General features: G+C 35.7%; 1 pseudogene; it reads right to left on the bottom strand.

Moving 5' to 3' along the window:
* Positions 1–1,285: 1,285 nt before the first annotated feature.
* On the bottom strand, positions 1,286–7,396 carry LOC122276931 (annotated as a pseudogene).
* Positions 7,397–9,913: the final 2,517 nt, after the last annotated feature.

Genomic DNA, 9,913 nt, shown 5'->3' with positions numbered 1-9,913 from the left:
TATTATATATAATTATTTATCTAATATGAGCAAATGATTTACATCAAAATTAGGGAAAAACTTGGTTGCCCAAAGGTATAAGATTTTTTTTAAATTTTGGTGAAAAATCATTAAACTTCATAGTAAGATGGACATGATAGAATGAACAATCTTTTGTGTCAAGATTTACTTTCAAATGAAGGTTTTGATTAAACTACTAGCTCATCCATCAAAGAAAGATTAGAAGGAATAATTTGTATGTCAGAATTTATTCCCAGAGGAGAATTCTAATATGACAGCTACTTTATCCACAGAATTTAAAATTGGAGGAAATACTTTATGTGTCAGAATTTACTCCTAAAGGAGAATGCTGATGATACAGCTAGTTCATCCACATAATTTAAAATTGGAGGAATAATACTCTGTGTATTAGAGTTTACTTCTAAAAGAGAATTCTGATGATACAACTAGTTTATCTACATAATTTAAAAATTGGAGAAAGCATTTCGCATGTTGGGGTACATTCCTAGTATCACAAATTTCACCCTTCGATACATGGGAGTTAGGGGCACCATAAAAGGACATTGAGCTTTGCTCAACGCTTACCCTAAAATGCTTATTACAACACAATTAGCTTAGAGAGGGAGAAAACTGAAAAATGAACAGCTAGCTCCAATGGACCTAAAATAACCCGTCTTCTCATGGCATATTTTAAGATACCGTTAATTACAATTTAGTCCACTATTAATTGCACCCTATGTGTACTTTTGTATATATTTACATAGTTTGCATAACTTCTCATTTATGAAAATAATCCCATCATGGAATATGCTTCTTTTAATTTTTTAAGGAGACACAAGAAGTTCTTGAGGCCTATGTGGGCATTAAGAATCCCTCAAGTGGACACTATAAATTGGATACATTTTTAGTTCACAAAGCTCAAAATAAAGTGCATTCAAATCATTCTAAAGTTAAAAAGACAACCTTGTTCTTATGGAGAGTTTTTTGTCGTGTATAGAGAGGTTACGAGTGCATCATAGATAAATTTTCTTTGCTAGTTTGGCTTTTGGGCCCTAGAAAGTATTCAAAGTTGTCGATTAATTAGGAAAAATCTGCTAGAAGAAAGTCTTCATTTATTTTTGAGTATCAAGCTCATATATAGAAATATATATATATATATATATATATATATATATATATATATATATATATATATATATCTAGCACTAGTAATTTTCAAAGATGGGGGCCGCTCTTTGGTATACATTATGAAAAAGATCGAGCTCGAATTTTTCAAAAGGCTGCCCTACACAGACACACTTTCATAAAGCACCAATTTTACATGCTCCTCCAGGCTTGGAAGACCATGATTTTCATCATAATTATACAGTAATGGAACCATTCTTGCAATATTAAGAGATGCCTTAGTGAATGATGCTGAAAATGGATTTGGAGAGAGACACTCTTTGTTTAGGCATTTCCATGCATCTGAAATCATATTCAGAACCTTCTCTCGTGCCTCTTTGATTGAACAATCTTAGTGTTCCTTCATGTAGTACTCTATGTATGATCCATCACGGCCATCTTGACTCTCATCCTACAATCGCATGAACCATGTGTGATGAAATTACTCTAGATTTAAGTAATTACATGCTTAAGAACGATTCATGTTAATTTGGAAAATTAATGTCACGGCATACATCTTGTGCTCTATGAAATATCAGACAACATCATTAGTCACACCGTTAATATAAATGCGCATCTATGTATATACAAGTTTTATTTATAGGTATTTCATGCACATTCAAGTTATTATTTCCTTTACACCATTTTTTTTCCTTCATTAATATCAATAATAAAGCTTGATTTCTATTGCTTAAAAATACCATGGTCACAGATATCCAAACCACTAGCCACCAAATTTACGCATTGACCATTGAGAGAGAGAGAGAGAGAGAGAGAGAGAGAGAGAGAGATTGGAACCCACCCACTTGGAGCCCTCTCTCTCTTTCTCTCCTCTAAAACCAGCAATTAGTGTTGGAGTTCGATCCCTACCTCCTGAACATTCCTTCATTCTAAATATCTAGCCGATTTATAGGTTTGTATATATATATAAACACATATGTATACATACATATATATATATATATATATATATATCAGTGTGTGTTTATATCTATATAAAAACATACCTCATGTTCTGTTCATTGCAATCAGTCTAAAAGATGTTTATTACCCAAAAACCTCACCTAATTGGTTTATTTTTGGATGATTAGGTAGATCATAATTAATTTCCCCCATGGCTATATCTCTTATTGAAAAGGATCAAGGATTTCCTATATGATGCGGATGATATGTCGGCTTAAATTTTAAAACAAAATGTGAGTATTCAAAATAGTGAAATTCATGTAGTAAAAAAATGTACCATGGCACTTCCAAGATCATCCCAAAGCTGAAGAATCGTTCCTGGAAAAGATATAATGCCTGGCATGTTCTCAACAAGATCTTCAGTTTCCTTAGTTATTCGTTGACCCAAAAGAAAGAAAGTGTGAACTAGTACCACGTGTACTCCGGAGCTTACAATTGCATTCTCCAAATAGTCTTTCGACTTTGGTGATTGCCCTAAAGCAAACCATTGTGCCTCAACTAGAAAAGCATTGCACAAACTAGCCCACTGCAAAGATTATATATAGAGTTGTCATTTTTATCATTTTCACCGAGATGTTGCGAGTGTAGAGAAGGAACATGTGGGAATTACCAAAGTATTGTCATGATTCATGGACATTTACCATTTTTCTTAGAGAGTCTAGTGGGTTCGAGCCATGCTTTTGATCTATCTTTTGGCTAATTTCCTCAGTGATATCACACAGAGCCTTGAAGCATATCTTCATGTATTCGGGTAACTGATCGAGACCGCCAAAATCCCATCTGTGTGCAACAATTTATTTTGCAATGAATAATCGTTATATGGAAAGAGAACATTAGTTCTATAAAAAGTAATGCTCTTCATTTTTATTTTATCATTTTCAATCACACTTTTTATGTGGCACATTTTAAGTGATTGTCATTTTAAGTGGTTGATAAAAGAAACTAATGTGTCACACAAATAATTGTCATTTAATGTCCAAGATGAAGACTAACTCTTATGTGAAACAGATGCATACTTGTTAATGGCTTCTTTAAAAAGAGTGACCTCCTCAAGCGTCCCGTGCACGTCAAAAATGTCGTCTATGATGTAGATAAGAGAAATGGGTTTTGTGAGCTCAACCCTTTCGTCCGACAAGTCTGGATCTACGAGACAGACCATGGAACAAATGTACCATTTTAATGGTTGGTTCCTTGCAAACTTTAGCTCCTTAGCCAAACCAAGATCTCCCCACCATCTAAGATGCAAAGATTAACATTAAAGGGAGGCTATGACATTAGTGTATGTAATGGTATAATAACTGAACACACACACACATATATATAGTCAAGTTATTATATACAAAACCTACTTCGAAATTTGAGCGATTTCCTTTTGGTGCATAGATTGGGTCATATTGAAATCCAATTTTGCTAGTTGAAGTAAATCATTCAACCGTCCACTTGAGCCTTGGGAATTATCAAAAAACTCTCTGGCCGTGAAACTTGCCAAGCTTTTGTGATAAGGATGTCCCAAAGTTTTTCCAACAACTCTGGCATGATTGATGTTATCACAATCTTTCTCCCATGCTTTCAGAAGCTACTCACAAACCTTTCCAGCTTCATCAAGTACATCTTCGCCTTCTATATTCAGATGTGAGGCTTCATATAAAGCCATCAATCCTTCAATGTCTTCACTCAGTTCTTTGTTAAAAATCCTCTCCTCGTCCTTGAATTTGTTAAAGAGTAATGCTACATACAGTCATTTTTGCGCACTCCCTACGCACTCTACTGATATGATTGGCTGGATTAATTTTTTTTTAATACACAACCAATCATATCATTGGAGTGCACAAAAGAGTCCGCAAAAATGACTGCACATAAAATTTTCCTTTGTTAAATACATCTGCTTCAAAAAATATATGCATGATCACCACATGTCTTCCATTCTTATATATACTAAATTAAGAAACCCATAAAACTGTGATCAGAGCTCGATTGGATTCAATAAAGCATGAATACTTACCGGGAGCCACATAGTAAGCTTGTTGTCTCAATAGTCGAAAGCGTAGTGCAACCACGTGAAGATCATCATGATGACCGTACTCACCATGAGTAATGTATCTTACATATTGCCTCCGTAAAATTGCTTCAATCTCTTCCTGGAAGTGGTAATCAATGTTCAGGCGTTGTACTGCATCAATCATACTTAAACCTTCAAAAGGATCTTCCGCTTCTTCCGCTACAACATTCCTCAGTATGTTCCTGCATACTTCCAATTTCTTTGCATGTTGGACACCAAAACAACTCTGCAAACGAAGAGAATGAGGTTTAGAAATTGGAAAAAACATACGGTTCTTAATTATAAACAAAAAAATGTAAAACAGAAGTACTAACTACTGTATTATCATCTTTATTTCTATAGTTGTCTGCATATTGCAAGGAGGAAGAAGCCAACGCGTGATCTTGGGCAATGTTCCAGTACTGCTTGTTGGAACTGGATAAAGAGGTCAGGCTAAAGGGTTTCGTGTTGCTAATATTCGAGAATGCCATGAAGAATTAATGAGTAATATCAGCGATCGATCGATCAAAGATAATGTCTCTTAATGAATTTACCAAGTTTACAGTTGGTGCAAGGAACTAATGTTTGATCCTATTTATAGTACGTGCGCCATAAACGATCATGTGATCATTGTGATGGTCAATAAATTGTAAACAGCCAGACTACGTATTCTATTTTTTTTTTATGGGAATATGCTTCATAGCATTCATTCATAAACGAAGTTACAACTGTGACTTATCAGTACAGGAGAACCTAACTATAAATCAACTAACGCAACAGCTCAGGAGCTTCCCCGCCAACAAATTTCTTTGTGACGGACATTGTCTAAACTTCTACACCCTCTCTCTTGACAACTGCCAAAAGAGAAAGCGCTCTGTCAAAACAGAGCTAAAACAACCTTTCTTCCGAAGAAGAGAGGTACAACCACACTCTCTCCTCCCAAGGAGGAAGAGTACCAACACCTACCTTCCTCCAAAAGAGGAGTAGGACAAACACCCACCTTCCTCCAAAAGAGGAGCGGGACTCTACTGCTATGGACATCAAGTCCAATAGCCTACATATTTTATTTTAACAATAAACTAAAAAACAACAGTCCTGCAAATACATAAAAAACAAACACAAAAAACACATTGGCTGTCAAAAACAGTGGTCCAGTCGAAACCAAAAGAGGCCCAGCCCATACAAATGGAACTCTCCTCTTAGGGCTTCATCGTAAACTTTGAGCTGCCGCCACCTTCTTCTTCCTTTTTTCCTCTCGCGTCTTCTTTCCTCGCCATTGCACAATAAAGGCCATCCCTTCCAGTCGACGTGCATGCTCGTTTGACCATTGTGCAGGTGGCTTGTCTTGTTTTGGTAGCCCCTCGGTTTGACTCCACCAATCTGCTCTGCATGCGACTCGTATACGTGAGCTAGCCTCTCCGTTTTCTGCAACCCAGTCCACTGCAACCCAGTCTGCACCCCACGATCTCCTGCTCCTCTACTTCTGCTGCAACCCAGAACTTTGCATCGCCGAAGCAGCCAGTACCCCAGCTCGGTTATCTCTGTTTTCCTAGCTGAAAACAGAGCCCCTTCAGCTCTGAAGTTTGGTTCCGCGGACTGAGTCCGAGATCTGTTTCTCTCCTCAACCAGCCGACTACATCGCCTACCTTCGTGCACTATATCCCCGTGAGGTCGCCCAAGGCTCGTGACGGCTTGTGATGCACGAGCGACTGCTCAGGACGAACACAGCTCCATGAGAACAGAGCTGGTTTCCGAAGCAGAGATGGATCCTTGAGCCCTTAAGCCACCAAAACAACCTCCGAAAGCCTTATTTTAAGAACCTAACCACACACAACCTACAAAAGAAAACAAAAAGAAAATAATCAAGGGAGGGAGGGAGGGAGGAGCCGAGGCTCCCGCCTCCCTCTTCGGAGGTTTTTGTTTTTGTTCTCTAGAGAGATGGGGAAGTTTCTCTCACTAGAACCCCGTTTTTCCAGACTACGTATTCTAAGCATGAATTTCCTTTGCACTATTATCTAATAGATATATATATATATATATTCGCACACATGCAAGTTTTAAATTCCACGTCTTATGCAGCTTATTTTTCTTCTGCTGTAGAGCATTCACACCCAGCTTGGCATAAGCATCAGTTTGCGAAAATATGAGGAAAATAGACTAGATTTGGCCAAAAATCGTCCCACATCCGGCTGTTTAAAATATGAAGGATTTTAAGTTTACAACAGTAACTCCCTGTTAAGGAAAAAGACAAGTCAGCAGACAAATTAACAAAGCCAGCACAGCAGAACAATGTTGAAACCTCTAGAACATGAATTCCTCTATGGTGGAATTGGTGTCAATAAATCCTGCGTAAAACCTTTTAGTCTCTTTTCTTTGAGTTTTGCTATATACAAACACAGCCGCGCACTAATCTGTGTACTAATACTGGTTTATTCATACTTAAAATTTAAATTAATACCGTTTTCAATAAAATCTACTTTTTGATCAATCACGTCATATTGGTGCACAGATTAGTATACAATTATACTTGCAACTATATTTTTCCCTTTTCTTTCTCTATATATACATGTAAATGGGCACTGAAATCTGTACAAAAACAGAGTATATTAATATACACATTACTTTGAGCATTCTGTCCAGCTGCTGGTGTGCACTCTGGGTCTTTTGATTTATAAAAATCCAATTTCATTAATATTTTATTAACCCTCAACAAAACCATTTCATTAATCCTCAATATATTTATATGAGTACAAATAAATTAATAAATTGTGATTAGAAGAGCAAGTCCACTTGTTTATACATGACTAATATATATATTTGACTGTTTCGAAAAGTCCCAAGAATTTTATAAAAACCACGTTAGAGATGAATTGTCGAAAACATGAGCATGCAGGTCCAGCAGACCAAAGCATAACTTGCATGACTCTTCTTCGATCGATCGATTTATAACTTTTATTTTTAAAGTAGTTTCCAAAAATCAACATAAAATACCTGCTCAATTCCATTTCAATGTACGTGTTGAAATACTAGAAATACTTATGGTGACTAAAACCAGCGGCCAACCCTGAATTTTCCTCCACCCAAAACTCTGTCCTAATATGATTGCATATTGGCTGTAACAAAGTCGACTACGACGACGATCTTGAAATGACCTAGATGCGCCTTTAAGAACTGGACTTGCTTATTAAGACCAAGAAAAGCGGACGGAGCAGTGATCAAAGACGCATCCATGATCAAAGGCCGAGTTGATGGAGTGGGTCAAAGACTGTAAAGAATTTGACGAAGAGAAAACGAAAACGATATGGGTTAGTTGGAACCATCCCCAACATTTCTAGTCGGAGGCTGAATCTCAGGTTTCAGTAGTTGGGGTCATTGAACTTACCCTAATGCAAGTCCAAAATAACCACAAAACTGCATAAATTTATTTGCAACTGCCTAGTCAAAGATGATTTGTTTGACATAAACTCTATATCCTACACGAAAACTTCTATTCATAAGCCGCATACACCACACATCACTCTCTTTTTATTATTTTTTAAATTTTTTTCTCTTATCAAATGTGTAGTATATAGATGAGTAGTAAAAGAATTCAATTATTTTAAGAAGAATAAAACTAAATAAAATTTTAAAAGAATTTTAAAAAATAAAAAAATAAAAAATTATGTGGTGTGTGGTGTATGAGGCTTATGAATAGCAAAGTTCATCGTACACACCTATATCTAATAAATTTAAATTATCTTAATCTTATCACTTAATTTAATAAATTACAGCAGGGCTAAATTAATACCTCTATATCTAATTATAGTGGGACACAAAGTCTCTAGATTTCATAATGGTTAGAAGTTTATAAATAATACTAAGGGGTTAATATATAGGTTCTCACCTATAATATTATTATGTCTCTAGCTATTGCGAGATATTCGGAAATAAAGTTGTTAGGGTGATCCTTCTCTTATATTTAGATCAGATTCATTGTTAAATTGTAATGGAGGAAGGTACGTGTTAGAAGACACTGGATAAACGACATTCAGTTTAGCCACTACGTAAATCTTGCTGCTGCATATATTTAATTGTATTTCATTTGTATTTACATTTTACACATGTCATAAACTTATTAGAGCAAGTTGTTAGGCATTTATATTTTTTTGCTATATATATTTCAACATTTCTTGAATAAACAGTACACAATTTTTGGAAATGCAATTGATCCTTCTTCTCCGTCGATGTTTGCTTCTCTATTTTTGTGCTTGTTGCCCAGAGCTCCATCTCTCTAATTGTTACATGGTATTGAGAGCTATTGAAAAGCAATCCTGATGGAAAATGAAACACCAACACACTCATCACGCCCTTATTCTCCGAGCCCCAATTCACCCATTTTTCCAAATCCTAATTTCCAACTAAGGGTTGTGGTAGAAAATTTTACTTTTAACTTAAGGCTTATAACTTAAAGCTTAATATGTTAAACTCTACTATTAAAAAACTATTTATTGTTTCGGATTGGGATCCGTATGTCTAAAACACTTTCAAATATATTAGATTTGTTTGAAAAAAAATTAAAAAATCACTTTTTGAGATAGAAATAACATAAAAGAGCATATACTTAATAAAAATCAAATATTATAATAAAATAAAAACAAAAATAGTATAATAGATTTTTCAGTAATTATAATGAAAAACAAAATCTCTTCAACGATGAATAAGTGTTAGGAGAATAATGAAAAATATTTGTGGGCAAAATCTTGAGTAGATTATACGAGAATAATGAAAAATATAGATGGACAAAGTTGTCATTGTGTTAAAGTGCTTTCGATAAAAAGCATCACTTTGATGCTTTTGTTGAAATGTAGTTTTTTACTTTTTCTTACTTTAGAAGTACTTTGAAATAAAACTACTAAACGGATAAATTTTGTTATTTAAGCACTTTAGACAATTCTACCGCACTTTTTAGATATCTCACCGCAATCCTAAACAGGCCCTAAACACGCATACCCATCCCTTATACCTCAATCTCACCTATCCCTCAAACCCTTTCCATCTTGATCATGGTGATAATTAGGCCATCACCCGCGTTTCTGAACTTCTAACCACCGATAATTATGCCACATGGTTTAGAGCCATGTGACGTGCTCTTCAAGCCAAGAATAAGCTTGGCTTCATTTCTCGTACCCTGTTGAAACCTACCTCTCCTACAGATCCATTACTTGATCTATGGGAGAGGTGCAATGATATGGTTGTTTCCTAGATCCAGAACTCCACTAGTCCTTCACTTAAATCATTTTTTGGTCTTCTTCGATAATGATAACGAGATTTGGCAAGACCTATATGATCTTTTTCCCAACAAAACGGTCCACGAACTTTTCAGTTGAAGAAGGATTTAGCCAGTCTTATTCAAGAACGCGATTCTATAAGTATTTATTATGGTAAGTTGAAATCACTCTGGGATGAGCTTTCCATTTACGATCCTTTTTCCTACATGCACTTGTGGTACTTTAAAAACTCTTATGAATCATTATCAGAAGGACTTTGTTCTTCAGTTTCTGATGGGACTTAATGAATCATATTCCCCCATTAGAGACCAAATTATGTTGATGGATCATCTTCCACCTGTTACCAAGGTGTTTTCCCTAATACAGCAACAACAACGACATTCTTAACTGACCTCTATTGTTCCCTCTACTAAGACCATGGCCCTTATTGTTAATAAACCCTTCCCTTCATCCAAATACCCGCCCAAACAAAATCCTAACC

The sequence above is a fragment of the Carya illinoinensis genome, chromosome 9 (genome assembly GCF_018687715.1).
Source record: "Carya illinoinensis cultivar Pawnee chromosome 9, C.illinoinensisPawnee_v1, whole genome shotgun sequence".
Taxonomy (NCBI): domain Eukaryota; kingdom Viridiplantae; phylum Streptophyta; class Magnoliopsida; order Fagales; family Juglandaceae; genus Carya; species Carya illinoinensis.
Note: the sequence above shows the minus strand (reverse complement) of the source record. Positions and strands in the feature narration are given on the sequence as shown.